The sequence below is a fragment of the Phyllobates terribilis genome, unplaced genomic scaffold (assembly GCF_046119375.1).
Source record: "Phyllobates terribilis strain yellow unplaced genomic scaffold, ASM4611937v1 Scaffold_40__1_contigs__length_11209783, whole genome shotgun sequence".
NCBI lineage: Eukaryota > Metazoa > Chordata > Amphibia > Anura > Dendrobatidae > Phyllobates > Phyllobates terribilis.
The window spans coordinates 4,003,843-4,025,163 of record NW_027362800.1 but is presented as its reverse complement, the minus strand read 5'-3'; the positions used below and the strand labels follow the sequence as shown (position 1 = coordinate 4,025,163).

Below are 21,321 nucleotides of genomic sequence, written 5' to 3'. Positions count from 1 at the left end.
AAAAATTCTTGGAGTTGTTTTTAACGAGGAGAATGTGGGAACTCAAAGCTGGGAGAATGTCATAGAAAAAATGTCAAAGAAAATATCATTTTGGGGTTTGAGGTCCCTAACAATGGAGGGGAAAATTTTAATTATAAAATCAGTGTTGTTACCCCTCATACTGTATATAGCTATGGTGTACCCCCCCTCTGATGTTTTAATTAAAAAAATGACTAGGATGATCTTTATGTTTTTATGGAACTCCAAAATGGAAAAATTAAGGCGAGAAATAATGAGGAAGAATAAAATGAACGGCGGAAGGGATGTCCCCGATTTACATATTTATTTGTATTTAAATTATTTCTGCTTTTGTTTCAAACATTTTAATGGTAATAGTGCGCTAAGTTATTTTTTAAAATATACTTGTGGGATGATTTTTAAAAGATGGTTTAAGTTGTCGTTGAATTCCCCTGTTTTACTATGCCCCCCCAAACACCAAGCAATCTTAGAAAAGACTGTTCGATTTTATAGCCTTGGTGATTTTAATATGGACATTTTTAAAGACCGCAAGAAGCTTTTATCTTTTCTGAGGAGGAATGAAGATGTGACCCCCATAGTAAATTTCTCAGAAGAGAGATCGAAGCAAGTTTGGAAGAATGTCTTCGGGAAATTCTTAGCAAATGGACATAAGGACATCGCATGGATGGTGGTCCACCAGTGCCTCCCCACCAGAGAGTTTCAACACAGGAGAGGCCTGGTGGCCAGAGCAAAATGCCCCAGAGACTCATGTGTTAATGACGAAACCACCTTGCACCTTATGTGGAATTGCCCATTTGCACAGGAACTTTGGCACAAAGTTGGGATTCTTTTAAAATGGACTTGCGGTTTAAGAGATTTTAACCATGAATATGTTTTATATGGCCTTTTTAAATGTCCGACGCCTCAACAGTATTGTATATGTTGGTGTTTGATTAACTGTTTTAAAGACGCCCTTTGGAAGGCACGCAATATCTTACTTTTTAAACGTGATGCTATTTCTGTGAAGGATTGTCTTAAAATTACTTTTAGCCAGATGTATATTTATTACTTGAGGGATGTCAAATGTATTGGGAGGAGGGATGCTAATCGTATATGGGGTTTTTATGGGTGGAATTCTGTGTTTTAATAATGTACTGTTTGTGTTGTTGTTTTTGATTGTAAACCATCTTTTACGCACTTAATAAATTATGTTGAAACCTGATCTGTTCTTATCAGTTTAATATCTGATACGTCCCCTATCTGGGGACCATATATTAAATGGATTTTTAGAACAGGGAGATGGAAAAAGAGCTTGCTCTGTCCACTCCACGCATTGACCTGGTATTGCAGTATCTCCAGGACCGGTGCACCCCTTCTTTAATGCAGTTTCTAAAATCAGAAAGAATTGAATTCAATGCTTTTTGTTCATTTTGCTTGTTTGTCGGATTTTGGGATGGACTCTTTGGCTTTGCTTTTCTTCTCCTCATTGGATTTTTCATGTTAAAAGTTGCAGAAGCCAGATGACAAGCTCATTTTGGTTCAACTTCAGCAACTGTGCATTGCATTGCCATGTAATGTAATGTAATGCAATGCTATCTATCTAGCTCTCCCTCTATACTTCCTTTTGGATAAACAGACATATTAGGCAAGCATTTTGGAGCTTTCACCTAAATAACTACAGGTGGTGAGATAAGCTGCACAATATAATTGACCTTTCAGTATATTGTTGCACACACACCATCTATTTAGCAAATGCCCTTGTTATCAACAGCAGCCTTTTAAACTCACCTGAGCTAACAGGTATGTGAGCTGGTTACTCTGCTGCGCTTAAAATTTCTTTTTTGGTTTGCTACAATGCCTTTTCTGAAACGTTGTCTCCCTCTGCTGGAACACTGACTTCTTTCATTTAATGCCTGCAGACTATAAAAGAGAAACCAACCCAAAAAGTTTGGTTGATTAGTCTGTGGCATTCTTTTAAACTGTTGCTTATGGCGGTCTCTGTGAGCTTCTCAGTGACATTCAGCCATCCAGGTATCCCGCCTGCAGTAGACGGAATGTGGCAATGGAACGCTGGCTGCGCGTGTCATAATAGGCTTTGAGCCTTTATATACCTGCGCACAGCAGCAGAAACCTTCAGTCTGCTGCTGGACAGCCAGCAGCAGCAGCAGCAGGAGAGGTAATTAATCAGCAACCCTCCTGCTAAGGGTAGACAGCTGCTCGTTCCACCCCCCCCCCGCCTTAATTGGTTCTCCTCCCTTCCAACGGTGTTGAGGCGGGTGGGAACAGCCGGGGGTTGAGGGTACTGTGCTAAAAGAGGTGGAGTTATGCAGATCTAAAACGCGTGGATTGCAGCAGCAGCAAGCCGAAAAGTGCAGGCATGTGAGGGATCTAGAGGTTGACAGCATGTCTTCTTAACGGGAGTCCAGGTGGCCATCTCCACAAATGGACTTTTCAGAATCCTTGGGTGGCACCGTAGTCGGAAACCAATTCTGGTTATCGCTTCTCGGCCTTTTGGCTAAGATCAAGTGTAGTATCTTTCGAAAAGGCGGTTTTGGATGTTGGCCGCCCTAGTAGATTGATACATTATGCACACTGGGGTTTAGGCGCTTGTTAGTACGCCAGGTGGCTAATATAGTCATCTGGTGGAAAGCATGGCCCCCCAGGATGGACGCCATTGGGCCGGGGAAGATCGAAAGCCCGAAGTGTGAAGTGCCCCAGGAGTGGTGACCCTGGGGTGCCTTAACTCACTGGGATTGGGAACCCCACTTGAGTTTATGGCACATTTGCACTAGCACTTCAATATTTCTTTCTTCACACACACCCTTATTCCGGGCCTTCTGGCCTTAGGATGGGGAATTTTTCAATTCCCGGTCGAAGGTCCGGGCAGTATTATACTGTGAAACCTTCACTATTTATTTAATTTTTTTTTGTCACTGTGTGTCCACTTTTTCACGTGTGTCCACGTCCTTACTAGGATTTTGTCGGGATGCGGTTCCCTTACGGGTTCCTCTCTTGGCAGGTCTAGGGGGGGAGTGTGTGGCCATCAGGTTCCGCTCCCCCCTGAACCCCACTGGCTCTCCTCTATCGGGAGGAGAGCGTTGTTGGCTCCCCTCTTCCGGGAGGGGAGCACAGTCTTTGGCTCCCAGTGCCTTGCTCGGGTGAGAACTCGGGCAGGTATTGGGGGTAAGATTGGGTCGCCTCTGGCTCCGGCTGGAGGTGGCTATTTGTCCCTGTTCCTCGCTGTGGCCTTCTGGCTCGGAGGGACGGGGAATGGTTTGGGGGACCCTTCTCCTTTTGGAGAGGGTTTCAAGAAGACCAGCATCCTAGTGCACTTTTTTTTGTGGCACTTGTCACTTTTTTAAGCGCACTCGGGTTTTGTACACGAATTCGGGCTTTCGATAGAAAAAATCTGTTCTTATCAGTTTAATATCTGATACGTCCCCTATCTGGGGACCATATATTAAATGGATTTTTAGAACAGGGAGATGGAAAAAGAGCTTGCTCTGTCCACTCCACGCATTGACCTGGTATTGCAGTATCTCCAGGACCGGTGCACCCCTTCTTTAATGCAGTTTCTAAAATCAGAAAGAATTGAATTCAATGCTTTTTGTTCATTTTGCTTGTTTGTCGGATTTTGGGATGGACTCTTTGGCTTTGCTTTTCTTCTCCTCATTGGATTTTTCATGTTAAAAGTTGCAGAAGCCAGATGACAAGCTCATTTTGGTTCAACTTCAGCAACTGTGCATTGCATTGCCATGTAATGTAATGTAATGCAATGCTATCTATCTAGCTCTCCCTCTATACTTCCTTTTGGATAAACAGACATATTAGGCAAGCATTTTGGAGCTTTCACCTAAATAACTACAGGTGGTGAGATAAGCTGCACAATATAATTGACCTTTCAGTATATTGTTGCACACACACCATCTATTTAGCAAATGCCCTTGTTATCAACAGCAGCCTTTTAAACTCACCTGAGCTAACAGGTATGTGAGCTGGTTACTCTGCTGCGCTTAAAATTTCTTTTTTGGTTTGCTACAATGCCTTTTCTGAAACGTTGTCTCCCTCTGCTGGAACACTGACTTCTTTCATTTAATGCCTGCAGACTATAAAAGAGAAACCAACCCAAAAAGTTTGGTTGATTAGTCTGTGGCATTCTTTTAAACTGTTGCTTATGGCGGTCTCTGTGAGCTTCTCAGTGACATTCAGCCATCCAGGTATCCCGCCTGCAGTAGACGGAATGTGGCAATGGAACGCTGGCTGCGCGTGTCATAATAGGCTCTGAGCCTTTATATACCTGCGCACAGCAGCAGCCACCTTCAGTCTGCTGCTGGACAGCCAGCAGCAGCAGCAGCAGGAGAGGTAATTAATCAGCAACCCTCCTGCTAAGGGTAGACAGCTGCTCGTTCCACCCCTCCCCGCCTTAATTGGTTCTCCTCCCTTCCAACGGTGTTGAGGCGGGTGGGAACAGCCGGGGGTTGAGGGTACTGTGCTAAAAGAGGTGGAGTTATGCAGATCTAAAACGCGTGGATTGCAGCAGCAGCAAGCCGAAAAGTGCAGGCATGTGAGGGATCTAGAGGTTGACAGCATGTCTTCTTAACGGGAGTCCAGGTGGCCATCTCCACAAATGGACTTTTCAGAATCCTTGGGTGGCACCGTAGTCGGAAACCAATTCTGGTTATCGCTTCTCGGCCTTTTGGCTAAGATCAAGTGTAGTATCTGTTCTTATCAGTTTAATATCTGATACGTCCCCTATCTGGGGACCATATATTAAATGGATTTTTAGAACAGGGAGATGGAAAAAGAGCTTGCTCTGTCCACTCCACGCATTGACCTGGTATTGCAGTATCTCCAGGACCGGTGCACCCCTTCTTTAATGCAGTTTCTAAAATCAGAAAGAATTGAATTCAATGCTTTTTGTTCATTTTGCTTGTTTGTCGGATTTTGGGATGGACTCTTTGGCTTTGCTTTTCTTCTCCTCATTGGATTTTTCATGTTAAAAGTTGCAGAAGCCAGATGACAAGCTCATTTTGGTTCAACTTCAGCAACTGTGCATTGCATTGCCATGTAATGTAATGCAATGCTATCTATCTAGCTCTCCCTCTATACTTCCTTTTGGATAAACAGACATATTAGGCAAGCATTTTGGAGCTTTCACCTAAATAACTACAGGTGGTGAGATAAGCTGCACAATATAATTGACCTTTCAGTATATTGTTGCACACACACCATCTATTTAGCAAATGCCCTTGTTATCAACAGCAGCCTTTTAAACTCACCTGAGCTAACAGGTATGTGAGCTGGTTACTCTGCTGCGCTTAAAATTTCTTTTTTGGTTTGCTACAATGCCTTTTCTGAAACGTTGTCTCCCTCTGCTGGAACACTGACTTCTTTCATTTAATGCCTGCAGACTATAAAAGAGAAACCAACCCAAAAAGTTTGGTTGATTAGTCTGTGGCATTCTTTTAAACTGTTGCTTATGGCGGTCTCTGTGAGCTTCTCAGTGACATTCAGCCATCCAGGTATCCCGCCTGCAGTAGACGGAATGTGGCAATGGAACGCTGGCTGCGCGTGTCATAATAGGCTCTGAGCCTTTATATACCTGCGCACAGCAGCAGCCACCTTCAGTCTGCTGCTGGACAGCCAGCAGCAGCAGCAGCAGGAGAGGTAATTAATCAGCAACCCTCCTGCTAAGGGTAGACAGCTGCTCGTTCCACCCCCCCTCCCGCCTTAATTGGTTCTCCTCCCTTCCAACGGTGTTGAGGCGGGTGGGAACAGCCGGGGGTTGAGGGTACTGTGCTAAAAGAGGTGGAGTTATGCAGATCTAAAACGCGTGGATTGCAGCAGCAGCAAGCCGAAAAGTGCAGGCATGTGAGGGATCTAGAGGTTGACAGCATGTCTTCTTAACGGGAGTCCAGGTGGCCATCTCCACAAATGGACTTTTCAGAATCCTTGGGTGGCACCGTAGTCGGAAACCAATTCTGGTTATCGCTTCTCGGCCTTTTGGCTAAGATCAAGTGTAGTATCTGTTCTTATCAGTTTAATATCTGATACGTCCCCTATCTGGGGACCATATATTAAATGGATTTTTAGAACAGGGAGATGGAAAAAGAGCTTGCTCTGTCCACTCCACGCATTGACCTGGTATTGCAGTATCTCCAGGACCGGTGCACCCCTTCTTTAATGCAGTTTCTAAAATCAGAAAGAATTGAATTCAATGCTTTTTGTTCATTTTGATTGTTTGTCGGATTTTGGGATGGACTCTTTGGCTTTGCTTTTCTTCTCCTCATTGGATTTTTCATGTTAAAAGTTGCAGAAGCCAGATGACAAGCTCATTTTGGTTCAACTTCAGCAACTGTGCATTGCATTGCCATGTAATGTAATGTAATGCAATGCTATCTATCTAGCTCTCCCTCTATACTTCCTTTTGGATAAACAGACATATTAGGCAAGCATTTTGGAGCTTTCACCTAAATAACTACAGGTGGTGAGATAAGCTGCACAATATAATTGACCTTTCAGTATATTGATGCACACACACCATCTATTTAGCAAATGCCCTTGTTATCAACAGCAGCCTTTTAAACTCACCTGAGCTAACAGGTATGTGAGCTGGTTACTCTGCTGCGCTTAAAATTTCTTTTTTGGTTTGCTACAATGCCTTTTCTGAAACGTTGTCTCCCTCTGCTGGAACACTGACTTCTTTCATTTAATGCCTGCAGACTATAAAAGAGAAACCAAACCAAAAAGTTTGGTTGATTAGTCTGTGGCATTCTTTTAAACTGTTGCTTATGGCGGTCTCTGTGAGCTTCTCAGTGACATTCAGCCATCCAGGTATCCCGCCTGCAGTAGACGGAATGTGGCAATGGAACGCTGGCTGCGCGTGTCATAATAGGCTCTGAGCCTTTATATACCTGCGCACAGCAGCAGCCACCTTCAGTCTGCTGCTGGACAGCCAGCAGCAGCAGCAGCAGGAGAGGTAATTAATCAGCAACCCTCCTGCTAAGGGTAGACAGCTGCTCGTTCCACCCCCCCCCCCCCGCCTTAATTGGTTCTCCTCCCTTCCAACGGTGTTGAGGCGGGTGGGAACAGCCGGGGGTTGAGGGTACTGTGCTAAAAGAGGTGGGGTTATGCAGATCTAAAACGCGTGGATTGCAGCAGCAGCAAGCCGAAAAGTGCAGGCATGTGAGGGATCTAGAGGTTGACAGCATGTCTTCTTAACGGGAGTCCAGGTGGCCATCTCCACAAATGGACTTTTCAGAATCCTTGGGTGGCACCGTAGTCGGAAACCAATTCTGGTTATCGCTTCTCGGCCTTTTGGCTAAGATCAAGTGTAGTATCTGTTCTTATCAGTTTAATATCTGATACGTCCCCTATCTGGGGACCATATATTAAATGGATTTTTAGAACAGGGAGATGGAAAAAGAGCTTGCTCTGTCCACTCCACGCATTGACCTGGTATTGCAGTATCTCCAGGACCGGTGCACCCCTTCTTTAATGCAGTTTCTAAAATCAGAAAGAATTGAATTCAATGCTTTTTGTTCATTTTGCTTGTTTGTCGGATTTTGGGATGGACTCTTTGGCTTTGCTTTTCTTCTCCTCATTGGATTTTTCATGTTAAAAGTTGCAGAAGCCAGATGACAAGCTCATTTTGGTTCAACTTCAGCAACTGTGCATTGCATTGCCATGTAATGTAATGTAATGCAATGCTATCTATCTAGCTCTCCCTCTATACTTCCTTTTGGATAAACAGACATATTAGGCAAGCATTTTGGAGCTTTCACCTAAATAACTACAGGTGGTGAGATAAGCTGCACAATATAATTGACCTTTCAGTATATTGTTGCACACACACCATCTATTTAGCAAATGCCCTTGTTATCAACAGCAGCCTTTTAAACTCACCTGAGCTAACAGGTATGTGAGCTGGTTACTCTGCTGCGCTTAAAATTTCTTTTTTGGTTTGCTACAATGCCTTTTCTGAAACGTTGTCTCCCTCTGCTGGAACACTGACTTCTTTCATTTAATGCCTGCAGACTATAAAAGAGAAACCAACCCAAAAAGTTTGGTTGATTAGTCTGTGGCATTCTTTTAAACTGTTGCTTATGGCGGTCTCTGTGAGGTTCTCAGTGACATTCAGCCATCCAGGTATCCCGCCTGCAGTAGACGGAATGTGGCAATGGAACGCTGGCTGCGCGTGTCATAATAGGCTCTGAGCCTTTATATACCTGCGCACAGCAGCAGCCACCTTCAGTCTGCTGCTGGACAGCCAGCAGCAGCAGCAGCAGGAGAGGTAATTAATCAGCAACCCTCCTGCTAAGGGTAGACAGCTGCTCGTTCCACCCCCCCCCCCGCCTTAATTGGTTCTCCTCCCTTCCAACGGTGTTGAGGCGGGTGGGAACAGCCAGGGGTTGAGGGTACTGTGCTAAAAGAGGTGGAGTTATGCAGATCTAAAACGCGTGGATTGCAGCAGCAGCAAGCCGAAAAGTGCAGGCATGTGAGGGATCTAGAGGTTGACAGCATGTCTTCTTAACGGGAGTCCAGGTGGCCATCTCCACAAATGGACTTTTCAGAATCCTTGGGTGGCACCGTAGTCGGAAACCAATTCTGGTTATCGCTTCTCGGCCTTTTGGCTAAGATCAAGTGTAGTATCTGTTCTTATCAGTTTAATATCTGATACGTCCCCTATCTGGGGACCATATATTAAATGGATTTTTAGAACAGGGAGATGGAAAAAGAGCTTGCTCTGTCCACTCCACGCATTGACCTGGTATTTCAGTATCTCCAGGACCGGTGCACCCCTTCTTTAATGCAGTTTCTAAAATCAGAAAGAATTGAATTCAATGCTTTTTGTTCATTTTGCTTGTTTGTCGGATTTTGGGATGGACTCTTTGGCTTTGCTTTTCTTCTCCTCATTGGATTTTTCATGTTAAAAGTTGCAGAAGCCAGATGACAAGCTCATTTTGGTTCAACTTCAGCAACTGTGCATTGCATTGCCATGTAATGTAATGTAATGCAATGCTATCTATCTAGCTCTCCCTCTATACTTCCTTTTGGATAAACAGACATATTAGGCAAGCATTTTGGAGCTTTCACCTAAATAACTACAGGTGGTGAGATAAGCTGCACAATATAATTGACCTTTCAGTATATTGTTGCACACACACCATCTATTTAGCAAATGCCCTTGTTATCAACAGCAGCCTTTTAAACTCACCTGAGCTAACAGGTATGTGAGCTGGTTACTCTGCTGCGCTTAAAATTTCTTTTTTGGTTTGCTACAATGCCTTTTCTGAAACGTTGTCTCCCTCTGCTGGAACACTGACTTCTTTCATTTAATGCCTGCAGACTATAAAAGAGAAACCAACCCAAAAAGTTTGGTTGATTAGTCTGTGGCATTCTTTTAAACTGTTGCTTATGGCGGTCTCTGTGAGCTTCTCAGTGACATTCAGCCATCCAGGTATCCCGCCTGCAGTAGACGGAATGTGGCAATGGAACGCTGGCTGCGCGTGTCATAATAGGCTCTGAGCCTTTATATACCTGCGCACAGCAGCAGCCACCTTCAGTCTGCTGCTGGACAGCCAGCAGCAGCAGCAGCAGGAGAGGTAATTAATCAGCAACCCTCCTGCTAAGGGTAGACAGCTGCTCGTTCCACCCCCCCCCCGCCTTAATTGGTTCTCCTCCCTTCCAACGGTGTTGAGGCGGGTGGGAACAGCCGGGGGTTGAGGGTACTGTGCTAAAAGAGGTGAAGTTATGCAGATCTAAAACGCGTGGATTGCAGCAGCAGCAAGCCGAAAAGTGCAGGCATGTGAGGGATCTAGAGGTTGACAGCATGTCTTCTTAACGGGAGTCCAGGTGGCCATCTCCACAAATGGACTTTTCAGAATCCTTGGGTGGCACCGTAGTCGGAAACCAATTCTGGTTATCGCTTCTCGGCCTTTTGGCTAAGATCAAGTGTAGTATCTGTTCTTATCAGTTTAATATCTGATACGTCCCCTATCTGGGGACCATATATTAAATGGATTTTTAGAACAGGGAGATGGAAAAAGAGCTTGCTCTGTCCACTCCACGCATTGACCTGGTATTTCAGTATCTCCAGGACCGGTGCACCCCTTCTTTAATGCAGTTTCTAAAATCAGAAAGAATTGAATTCAATGCTTTTTGTTCATTTTGCTTGTTTGTCGGATTTTGGGATGGACTCTTTGGCTTTGCTTTTCTTCTCCTCATTGGATTTTTCATGTTAAAAGTTGCAGAAGCCAGATGACAAGCTCATTTTGGTTCAACTTCAGCAACTGTGCATTGCATTGCCATGTAATGTAATGTAATGCAATGCTATCTATCTAGCTCTCCCTCTATACTTCCTTTTGGATAAACAGACATATTAGGCAAGCATTTTGGAGCTTTCACCTAAATAACTACAGGTGGTGAGATAAGCTGCACAATATAATTGACCTTTCAGTATATTGTTGCACACACACCATCTATTTAGCAAATGCCCTTGTTATCAACAGCAGCCTTTTAAACTCACCTGAGCTAACAGGTATGTGAGCTGGTTACTCTGCTGCGCTTAAAATTTCTTTTTTGGTTTGCTACAATGCCTTTTCTGAAACGTTGTCTCCCTCTGCTGGAACACTGACTTCTTTCATTTAATGCCTGCAGACTATAAAAGAGAAACCAACCCAAAAAGTTTGGTTGATTAGTCTGTGGCATTCTTTTAAACTGTTGCTTATGGCGGTCTCTGTGAGCTTCTCAGTGACATTCAGCCATCCAGGTATCCCGCCTGCAGTAGACGGAATGTGGCAATGGAACGCTGGCTGCGCATGTCATAATAGGCTCTGAGCCTTTATATACCTGCGCACAGCAGCAGCCACCTTCAGTCTGCTGCTGGACAGCCAGCAGCAGCAGCAGCAGGAGAGGTAATTAATCAGCAACCCTCCTGCTAAGGGTAGACAGCTGCTCGTTCCACCCCCCCCCGCCTTAATTGGTTCTCCTCCCTTCCAACGGTGTTGAGGCGGGTGGGAACAGCCGAGGGTTGAGGGTACTGTGCTAAAAGAGGTGGAGTTATGCAGATCTAAAACGCGTGGATTGCAGCAGCAGCAAGCCGAAAAGTGCAGGCATGTGAGGGATCTAGAGGTTGACAGCATGTCTTCTTAACGGGAGTCCAGGTGGCCATCTCCACAAATGGACTTTTCAGAATCCTTGGGTGGCACCGTAGTCGGAAACCAATTCTGGTTATCGCTTCTCGGCCTTTTGGCTAAGATCAAGTGTAGTATCTGTTCTTATCAGTTTAATATCTGATACGTCCCCTATCTGGGGACCATATATTAAATGGATTTTTAGAACAGGGAGATGGAAAAAGAGCTTGCTCTGTCCACTCCACGCATTGACCTGGTATTGCAGTATCTCCAGGACCGGTGCACCCCTTCTTTAATGCAGTTTCTAAAATCAGAAAGAATTGAATTCAATGCTTTTTGTTCATTTTGCTTGTTTGTCGGATTTTGGGATGGACTCTTTGGCTTTGCTTTTCTTCTCCTCATTGGATTTTTCATGTTAAAAGTTGCAGAAGCCAGATGACAAGCTCATTTTGGTTCAACTTCAGCAACTGTGCATTGCATTGCCATGTAATGTAATGTAATGCAATGCTATCTATCTAGCTCTCCCTCTATACTTCCTTTTGGATAAACAGACATATTAGGCAAGCATTTTGGAGCTTTCACCTAAATAACTACAGGTGGTGAGATAAGCTGCACAATATAATTGACCTTTCAGTATATTGTTGCACACACACCATCTATTTAGCAAATGCCCTTGTTATCAACAGCAGCCTTTTAAACTCACCTGAGCTAACAGGTATGTGAGCTGGTTACTCTGCTGCGCTTAAAATTTCTTTTTTGGTTTGCTACAATGCCTTTTCTGAAACGTTGTCTCCCTCTGCTGGAACACTGACTTCTTTCATTTAATGCCTGCAGACTATAAAAGAGAAACCAACCCAAAAAGTTTGGTTGATTAGTCTGTGGCATTCTTTTAAACTGTTGCTTATGGCGGTCTCTGTGAGCTTCTCAGTGACATTCAGCCATCCAGGTATCCCGCCTGCAGTAGACGGAATGTGGCAATGGAACGCTGGCTGCGCGTGTCATAATAGGCTCTGAGCCTTTATATACCTGCGCACAGCAGCAGCCACCTTCAGTCTGCTGCTGGACAGCCAGCAGCAGCAGCAGCAGGAGAGGTAATTAATCAGCAACCCTCCTGCTAAGGGTAGACAGCTGCTCGTTCCACCCCCCCCCCCGCCTTAATTGGTTCTCCTCCCTTCCAACGGTGTTGAGGCGGGTGGGAACAGCCGGGGGTTGAGGGTACTGTGCTAAAAGAGGTGGAGTTATGCAGATCTAAAACGCGTGGATTGCAGCAGCAGCAAGCCGAAAAGTGCAGGCATGTGAGGGATCTAGAGGTTGACAGCATGTCTTCTTAACGGGAGTCCAGGTGGCCATCTCCACAAATGGACTTTTCAGAATCCTTGGGTGGCACCGTAGTCGGAAACCAATTCTGGTTATCGCTTCTCGGCCTTTTGGCTAAGATCAAGTGTAGTATCTGTTCTTATCAGTTTAATATCTGATACGTCCCCTATCTGGGGACCATATATTAAATGGATTTTTAGAACAGGGAGATGGAAAAAGAGCTTGCTCTGTCCACTCCACGCATTGACCTGGTATTGCAGTATCTCCAGGACCGGTGCACCCCTTCTTTAATGCAGTTTCTAAAATCAGAAAGAATTGAATTCAATGCTTTTTGTTCATTTTGCTTGTTTGTCGGATTTTGGGATGGACTCTTTGGCTTTGCTTTTCTTCTCCTCATTGGATTTTTCATGTTAAAAGTTGCAGAAGCCAGATGACAAGCTCATTTTGGTTCAACTTCAGCAACTGTGCATTGCATTGCCATGTAATGTAATGTAATGTAATGCAATGCTATCTATCTAGCTCTCCCTCTATACTTCCTTTTGGATAAACAGACATATTAGGCAAGCATTTTGGAGCTTTCACCTAAATAACTACAGGTGGTGAGATAAGCTGCACAATATAATTGACCTTTCAGTATATTGTTGCACACACACCATCTATTTAGCAAATGCCCTTGTTATCAACAGCAGCCTTTTAAACTCACCTGAGCTAACAGGTATGTGAGCTGGTTACTCTGCTGCGCTTAAAATTTCTTTTTTGGTTTGCTACAATGCCTTTTCTGAAACGTTGTCTCCCTCTGCTGGAACACTGACTTCTTTCATTTAATGCCTGCAGACTATAAAAGAGAAACCAACCCAAAAAGTTTGGTTGATTAGTCTGTGGCATTCTTTTAAACTGTTGCTTATGGCGGTCTCTGTGAGCTTCTCAGTGACATTCAGCCATCCAGGTATCCCGCCTGCAGTAGACGGAATGTGGCAATGGAACGCTGGCTGCGCGTGTCATAATAGGCTCTGAGCCTTTATATACCTGCGCACAGCAGCAGCCACCTTCAGTCTGCTGCTGGACAGCCAGCAGCAGCAGCAGCAGGAGAGGTAATTAATCAGCAACCCTCCTGCTAAGGGTAGACAGCTGCTCGTTCCACCCCCCCCCGCCTTAATTGGTTCTCCTCCCTTCCAACGGTGTTGAGGCGGGTGGGAACAGCCGGGGGTTGAGGGTACTGTGCTAAAAGAGGTGGAGTTATGCAGATCTAAAACGCGTGGATTGCAGCAGCAGCAAGCCGAAAAGTGCAGGCATGTGAGGGATCTAGAGGTTGACAGCATGTCTTCTTAACGGGAGTCCAGGTGGCCATCTCCACAAATGGACTTTTCAGAATCCTTGGGTGGCACCGTAGTCGGAAACCAATTCTGGTTATCGCTTCTCGGCCTTTTGGCTAAGATCAAGTGTAGTATCTGTTCTTATCAGTTTAATATCTGATACGTCCCCTATCTGGGGACCATATATTAAATGGATTTTTAGAACAGGGAGATGGAAAAAGAGCTTGCTCTGTCCACTCCACGCATTGACCTGGTATTGCAGTATCTCCAGGACCGGTGCACCCCTTCTTTAATGCAGTTTCTAAAATCAGAAAGAATTGAATTCAATGCTTTTTGTTCATTTTGCTTGTTTGTCGGATTTTGGGATGGACTCTTTGGCTTTGCTTTTCTTCTCCTCATTGGATTTTTCATGTTAAAAGTTGCAGAAGCCAGATGACAAGCTCATTTTGGTTCAACTTCAGCAACTGTGCATTGCATTGCCATGTAATGTAATGTAATGCAATGCTATCTATCTAGCTCTCCCTCTATACTTCCTTTTGGATAAACAGACATATTAGGCAAGCATTTTGGAGCTTTCACCTAAATAACTACAGGTGGTGAGATAAGCTGCACAATATAATTGACCTTTCAGTATATTGTTGCACACACACCATCTATTTAGCAAATGCCCTTGTTATCAACAGCAGCCTTTTAAACTCACCTGAGCTAACAGGTATGTGAGCTGGTTACTCTGCTGCGCTTAAAATTTCTTTTTTGGTTTGCTACAATGCCTTTTCTGAAACGTTGTCTCCCTCTGCTGGAACACTGACTTCTTTCATTTAATGCCTGCAGACTATAAAAGAGAAACCAACCCAAAAAGTTTGGTTGATTAGTCTGTGGCATTCTTTTAAACTGTTGCTTATGGCGGTCTCTGTGAGCTTCTCAGTGACATTCAGCCATCCAGGTATCCCGCCTGCAGTAGACGGAATGTGGCAATGAAACGCTGGCTGCGCGTGTCATAATAGGCTCTGAGCCTTTATATACCTGCGCACAGCAGCAGCCACCTTCAGTCTGCTGCTGGACAGCCAGCAGCAGCAGCAGCAGGAGAGGTAATTAATCAGCAACCCTCCTGCTAAGGGTAGACAGCTGCTCGTTCCACCCCCCCCCCCGCCTTAATTGGTTCTCCTCCCTTCCAACGGTGTTGAGGCGGGTGGGAACAGCCGGGGGTTGAGGGTACTGTGCTAAAAGAGGTGGAGTTATGCAGATCTAAAACGCGTGGATTGCAGCAGCAGCAAGCCGAAAAGTGCAGGCATGTGAGGGATCTAGAGGTTGACAGCATGTCTTCTTAACGGGAGTCCAGGTGGCCATCTCCACAAATGGACTTTTCAGAATCCTTCGGTGGCACCGTAGTCGGAAACCAATTCTGGTTATCGCTTCTCGGCCTTTTGGCTAAGATCAAGTGTAGTATCTGTTCTTATCAGTTTAATATCTGATACGTCCCCTATCTGGGGACCATATATTAAATGGATTTTTAGAACAGGGAGATGGAAAAAGAGCTTGCTCTGTGCATTCCACGCATTGACCTGGTATTGCAGTATCTCCAGGACCGGTGCACCCCTTCTTTAATGCAGTTTCTAAAATCAGAAAGAATTGAATTCAATGCTTTTTGTTCATTTTGCTTGTTTGTCGGATTTTGGGATGGACTCTTTGGCTTTGCTTTTCTTCTCCTCATTGGATTTTTCATGTTAAAAGTTGCAGAAGCCAGATGACAAGCTCATTTTGGTTCAACTTCAGCAACTGTGCATTGCATTGCCATGTAATGTAATGTAATGCAATGCTATCTATCTAGCTCTCCCTCTATACTTCCTTTTGGATAAACAGACATATTAGGCAAGCGTTTTGGAGCTTTCACCTAAATAACTACAGGTGGTGAGATAAGCTGCACAATATAATTGACCTTTCAGTATATTGTTGCACACACACCATCTATTTAGCAAATGCCCTTGTTATCAACAGCAGCCTTTTAAACTCACCTGAGCTAACAGGTATGTGAGCTGGTTACTCTGCTGCGCTTAAAATTTCTTTTTTGGTTTGCTACAATGCCTTTTCTGAAACGTTGTCTCCCTCTGCTGGAACACTGACTTCTTTCATTTAATGCCTGCAGACTATAAAAGAGAAACCAACCCAAAAAGTTTGGTTGATTAGTCTGTGGCATTCTTTTAAACTGTTGCTTATGGCGGTCTCTGTGAGCTTCTCAGTGACATTCAGCCATCCAGGTATCCCGCCTGCAGTAGACGGAATGTGGCAATGGAACGCTGGCTGCGCGTGTCATAATATGCTCTGAGCCTTTATATACCTGCGCACAGCAGCAGCCACCTTCAGTCTGCTGCTGGACAGCCAGCAGCAGCAGCAGCAGGAGAGGTAATTAATCAGCAACCCTCCTGCTAAGGGTAGACAGCTGCTCGTTCCACCCCCCCCCCGCCTTAATTGGTTCTCCTCCCTTCCAACGGTGTTGAGGCGGGTGGGAACAGCCGGGGGTTGAGGGTACTGTGCTAAAAGAGGTGGAGTTATGCAGATCTAAAACGCGTGGATTGCAGCAGCAGCAAGCCGAAAAGTGCAGGCATGTGAGGGATCTAGAGGTTGACAGCATGTCTTCTTAACGGGAGTCCAGGTGGCCATCTCCACAAATGGACTTTTCAGAATCCTTGGGTGGCACCGTAGTCGGAAACCAATTCTGGTTATCGCTTCTCGGCCTTTTGGCTAAGATCAAGTGTAGTATCTGTTCTTTTAAGAACACAAGAGCTACGATCTACACTTGACGAGAGCGATCGAACTCGGAAGGAGAAGAGCTTCGGAGCGCAGCTGACATCGGAGAAGGAAGGCGGATATCGGTGGGAGGAAGAAGCTCTAAAGAATCCAGAAGAAGACGAAGACTCGGAGAAGAATCGGGCTGTCCTGTGGAATCTTTGAGTAAGAAAATCATCGAGACAAAGACCTTTCGGGGAATTTGTCCAGAACAAGACGGGAGAAGAATCTGCATAGCTCCACCCATTTCGGGAAGAGCTCCAGATCCAGCTCCAAGAAGTAACTGCAGGAGGAAAGCCATGGCAAGCGCTGCGAGGAAGGCCGAAAAGAAGAGCCTGGAGCAGGGGACAGCCAGGAGGGCCCAGCCAGGAGCCGATTCTGACCCCAAGGACTCTGCCTCCACGACTGGCCAGCAGAAGGGACCCCAGAAGCCCCGCCACGAAGCTCCAGCCCTGGAGCCATGGATGCGGCAGACGGTGGCCCTGAAGCTGAAGGAAGTGGATGGGAGGGTGCCGGACATGTCCTCGGACGTGTTCTGCCAGAAGATGCTGCTGGATCGAGGCTTCTCCAGGTCGGACACCCTCAGCATCCAGACCTTCTTGACGGGGATCTTCTTCGTCACCTTCGCCACTGTGAACACCTGCAGGAGGTTCTGGGAAATGGTAAGCGCAAAAGGATCGGATAATTCTTTCTCTGCCTTTACAGGTAGCTGCCCTATCCAGAGGGACGAAAGGAGGATCACGGTCTCCATGCGCAACCCGCACACCCCAGGCCAAGACATCTGTACCTTCCTGAGACGCTTCTGTTTGGTTGTGAAGGAACCCTCTCACATCCTGAATGGACTCGGCTTCTGGACAGGTAAGTGGTCGGTGACTGTTAGACTTCACAGGGACCTGGCGTACTCAGACGGACTTCGGCACCTGCCCCCGACATTCTCCCTGGGCAACTCCTACGGCCTCATCTATTACCCGGACATGCCGCGGAACTGCAGGAGATGCGGCAAGAACGGCCACGAGATGAAGGACTGCAAGGAGGATGCCTGCAGGATTTGTCGAGTGACGGGACACAGCTCGAAGGACTGCCCGAAGAAGACGTCCTGCAACCTGTGTGGGCTGGCGGCTCATCTGTACAAGGATTGCCCCAAGCGTGAGAGATCCTGGGCATCGGTGGTTGCGACGACCCCAGCTCCGGAGGACAAGGCCCCGACGACCAGGCCTGTGAAGGTCAAGGACGCGACGACCAAGGCCCCAGCGGCCAAGGCCGAGACGACCAAGGCCAAAGCGGTCAAGGAGTCGGTGGCCAAAGTCCCAGCGACGGTCCCAGCAGCTCCGAAGCAGAAGAAAAAGTCAAAGGAGGGTAAGAGTTCTGTCACCCCTCTCTCGATCCCTCCCCCTGCCACCCCCGTCCAATCCCCCCCCACCCCGGCCACCCCTGCTGAGGATTCCACTTCCTCTTCCTCCTTCCCCTACTCCTCAGCAGGTGTCCTTTCCCCTGCCCCGGCAGCCACTCTCCCTCCTCAGACCATGGTAGTGGTGGAATTAACCTTTCCTCCACCTGCCGCTATCTATTCCGAGGAGGATTTTCCCCTTCTTGTCTCCCCAGTTCCAACCCGGGGAAAGAGGAAGGTGGAGGACAGCCCTGCTACTGAATCCTCCAAAAAGAAGATTCTGGATTTCGTAGGCGAAAAGGAGGATACCCTCCCTGAGCCAGAAGAGATGGAGCACATGGTTGAGACCCTGGTGGCCGAGCCAGAAGAGGAGGAACTGGTGGTCGCCGAGATCGAGGCCGCGCTGCTTGACCAGATGGAGGAAGAGGGCCTGCTGGTGATCCCGTCACCAGCAGTCAACACCGACGAGGGACCACCCGACCGGAGTGGTAACTAAGGTGTATTGCCTGCGCTAACTTTTTCTTTTTTCCCTACATGATGGCTAATATTAACTTATTTTCCATTAATGTCAGGAGCATCAAGGACAAGTTCAGACGTCAGACTATTTATGCCTTCCTTACTTCCCAGTTGTGTGATGTTTATATGTTGCAGGAATGTTCCCTTCCCTCCTCTAGGTCCTTCAAACATCTGGCCAGGGAGTGGTCCCACGGTCAATCCTACTGGTCCGGTGGGGGTGACTGCAAGTCTGCAGGGGTCGCAATTCTGATCAGGGGGGGCGCATTCACGCTTGAGTCCGTCCAGGAGCTCATCTGCGGCAGGGCTCTTGTTGTAGATGGCAACTGGGCGGGAGAACCTGTCAGGTTCATCAACGTGTATGCGTCCCCACTGAAGAATGAGCGTTTGGAGCTTTTCCAGACCCTGCGGCTTCAGCTTGCCACCACCAGGACCTTAGTGATGGCCGGGGATTTCAACTGCCCCATCGAGGAGGATGGTCGTAGTTCTGGCACATCTGCCAAGTTGGACATCACGTCCAAGCTGCTCATCGAGATGGTAACCGAGGCCTCTCTTCAGGACGTGGTGGGCTCCATGGGGAGAGGCTCCACGAACTATTCGTGGAGCCGACCGGATGGCTCACTCCGCTCCAGGATTGACTTTGTGTTCACCTCTCGGGCAGTCAGGCAGAGTAGGCACTCGATGGTCCCCTGCTTCTTCTCCGACCACAGAGCCATTCACTTACAAGGTGTCCTCGGCGACGGTTTTCCGTCCGGCCCCGGCTCCTGGAAGCTGAATTGTGCTCTGCTGGCTCAGGATGAAGTCGTGGAGGAGCTGAGAGCAGCCTACGCAATGTGGCAGTCCTACAAGGGTAGCTTCCAAACAGTCTCTGATTGGTGGGAATATGTTAAACTTGAGTTTCGCTGTTTCTTTCAGGCCAAGGGTCGACAACAGGCGTGTGAGAAGAGGAGGGACTTCAGAGGGCTGCAGCGCGAGCTGCGGTCGCTGCAGGACCTTCTTCACTGTGGCTGGGACGTGAGGGAGGAGCTGGAGGAGACCAAGAAGAGCCTGAAAAGGCACTTTGAGGAGGAGTCCAAGCGAATCGTCTTCCGTTCCAAAGTGGAGAATCTGGAGAAGGGTGAGAAATGTAACTCATTCTTTTTCAGGAAACTTCATGCCGGTCACACGCCCCTGAACGAGCTGCGAGACGAGAGCGGAAACATGCGACGTGGGAAGGAGGACGTGATGAGGGTCGTCAGCGACTTCTACAGCGAACTCTACTCCCACAAGACTACCGACCCCGACGCTGCTGATAACTTCCTGTCAGGTATCACTAACCATCTTGATCCTGCAGGCACGGCAGCCTTGGACAAACCTCTGATGGTGGGCGAATTGCTCTCTGCCGCTAAATCCTTTAGGACCGGCAGGACCCCGGGCAGTGATGGTCTTCCAGCGGAGCTCTATGTAGCGCTGGGAGACCTCATCTGTCCGGACCTGTTGGACCTGTACGAGGAGATGGTGGTGGAGGGTAGAATGCCTCCATCTTTGAGGGAAGGAATGGTCACGATCCTGTACAAGCGGAAGGGAGAGAGTTGCGACCTGAGGAATTGGCGTCCCATCACTCTGCTCAATGTGGACTACAAGATCCTGGCCAAGACGATGGCGACACGACTTAAGACGGTCATCGGACGGATCATCCACCCGGACCAGACCTGCGGCATCCCTGGACGTCGCATCGCAGACAGCCTCGCTCTCGTGCGGGACACGGTCGAGTACATCAAGGTCCGCCGCGCACATGCGGCCCTGGTCTCCTTGGATCAGGAGAAGGCCTTCGACCGGGTTTCCCACGAGTTCATGGGCCGAGCTCTGCACCGGTTAGGTTTGGGTAACATGTTTTGTTCGTATGTCCGTTTGATGTATTTTGATATCCACAGCTCGGTGTTGGTGAAAGGCTGGAAGACTGACCCCTTCCCTGTCCTCTCTGGGGTCAGACAAGGCTGCCCTCTATCACCTCTTCTTTTTGTTTGTGTTATAGAACTCTTCGCAGAGGCTATCCGGCAGAATGGAGAGATCAGAGGGATCACCGCACCGGGTCCGGGACGACACGAGGTCAAGTGCTCGCTCTACATGGACGACGTCACCGTCTTCTGCGCTGATCGTGGTTCAGTCGACGCCCTCGTCCAGACGTGTGAGAGGTTCGGCCGGGCTTCAGGGGCCAAAGTCAACTGCAGGAAGTCGGAAGCCATGCTCTTCGGGGATTGGCAGCCGGCCTCCTCCGCCCCCTTCCCCTTCAACATTCAACCGGATTTCCTCAAGGTGCTGGGAGTCTGGTTCGGGAAGGAAGGAGCGGCCCTCAAGTCCTGGCAAGAACGCTTGGCCAAGGTGAAGCAACGAATCGGACTCTGGAGCCTCAGACACCTCACTTGTGAGGGTAAGGCACTCGTCCTGCGTAATGAGGTCCTGCCCGTCTTGCAGTACACGGCGCAGGCCTGGCCCCCACACGTCACTGTGTGCAGGGCCATTACCAGGACAGTGTTTCACTTTGTCTGGGGATCCAAGATGGACAGAGTCAGGCGGGCCGTCATGTACAAGGAGCCTCGCAAGGGTGGGAAGGGCGTTCCAGATATCCCCACCCTCCTGCGATCCTCTTTTGTGTGTGATTGTGTCCGCCGGACTTTGCAAGTCAAGAATGGCTCCGCGGGCAGGTCCATGTCTCGCTTCTTCCTGCTTCCTCTTTGGAGGCGACTCGGCTGGGACAAGTGGGACAGCTCCTTCCCCTACAACTGGACGACGCCATGGTTCTATGGAGACGTCGTTCGATTTGTGGGGGAACATCAACTGGAGGGACTCAAGCCCGACTTGTGGAAGCCCAAAACTATCCACAAGCTCATCAGAG

The 21,321-nt window shown here is 47.5% G+C and overlaps 10 non-coding genes and 3 pseudogenes across 10 annotated transcripts; all 13 read left to right on the top strand.

Moving 5' to 3' along the window:
- The first annotated feature begins 1,182 nt into the window (after positions 1 to 1,182).
- Positions 1,183 to 1,372, top strand: LOC141185819 (U2 spliceosomal RNA). Its single transcript, XR_012260426.1, has one exon. It is a non-coding gene; the product is annotated as a U2 spliceosomal RNA (small nuclear RNA).
- Positions 1,373 to 2,492: 1,120 nt separating this feature from the next.
- LOC141186157 (U2 spliceosomal RNA) lies at positions 2,493 to 2,672 on the top strand (annotated as a pseudogene).
- Positions 2,673 to 3,378: 706 nt separating this feature from the next.
- On the top strand, positions 3,379 to 3,558 carry LOC141185813 (U2 spliceosomal RNA; annotated as a pseudogene).
- Positions 3,559 to 4,677: 1,119 nt separating this feature from the next.
- LOC141187150 (U2 spliceosomal RNA) lies at positions 4,678 to 4,868 on the top strand. The gene has a single exon (XR_012261363.1). It is a non-coding gene; the product is annotated as a U2 spliceosomal RNA (small nuclear RNA).
- Positions 4,869 to 5,984: 1,116 nt separating this feature from the next.
- LOC141187149 (U2 spliceosomal RNA) lies at positions 5,985 to 6,175 on the top strand. Its single transcript, XR_012261362.1, has one exon. It is a non-coding gene; the product is annotated as a U2 spliceosomal RNA (small nuclear RNA).
- Positions 6,176 to 7,298: 1,123 nt separating this feature from the next.
- On the top strand, positions 7,299 to 7,489 carry LOC141187148 (U2 spliceosomal RNA). Its single transcript, XR_012261361.1, has one exon. It is a non-coding gene; the product is annotated as a U2 spliceosomal RNA (small nuclear RNA).
- A 1,121-nt stretch (positions 7,490 to 8,610) lies between these two features.
- On the top strand, positions 8,611 to 8,801 carry LOC141184292 (U2 spliceosomal RNA). The gene has a single exon (XR_012259061.1). It is a non-coding gene; the product is annotated as a U2 spliceosomal RNA (small nuclear RNA).
- A 1,120-nt stretch (positions 8,802 to 9,921) lies between these two features.
- Positions 9,922 to 10,112, top strand: LOC141184290 (U2 spliceosomal RNA). Its single transcript, XR_012259059.1, has one exon. It is a non-coding gene; the product is annotated as a U2 spliceosomal RNA (small nuclear RNA).
- Positions 10,113 to 11,231: 1,119 nt separating this feature from the next.
- Positions 11,232 to 11,422, top strand: LOC141187147 (U2 spliceosomal RNA). The gene has a single exon (XR_012261360.1). It is a non-coding gene; the product is annotated as a U2 spliceosomal RNA (small nuclear RNA).
- A 1,121-nt stretch (positions 11,423 to 12,543) lies between these two features.
- LOC141187146 (U2 spliceosomal RNA) lies at positions 12,544 to 12,734 on the top strand. The gene has a single exon (XR_012261359.1). It is a non-coding gene; the product is annotated as a U2 spliceosomal RNA (small nuclear RNA).
- Positions 12,735 to 13,858: 1,124 nt separating this feature from the next.
- LOC141187145 (U2 spliceosomal RNA) lies at positions 13,859 to 14,049 on the top strand. The gene has a single exon (XR_012261358.1). It is a non-coding gene; the product is annotated as a U2 spliceosomal RNA (small nuclear RNA).
- Positions 14,050 to 15,170: 1,121 nt separating this feature from the next.
- LOC141185238 (U2 spliceosomal RNA) lies at positions 15,171 to 15,361 on the top strand. Its single transcript, XR_012259919.1, has one exon. It is a non-coding gene; the product is annotated as a U2 spliceosomal RNA (small nuclear RNA).
- A 1,120-nt stretch (positions 15,362 to 16,481) lies between these two features.
- On the top strand, positions 16,482 to 16,559 carry LOC141186049 (U2 spliceosomal RNA; annotated as a pseudogene).
- Positions 16,560 to 21,321: the final 4,762 nt, after the last annotated feature.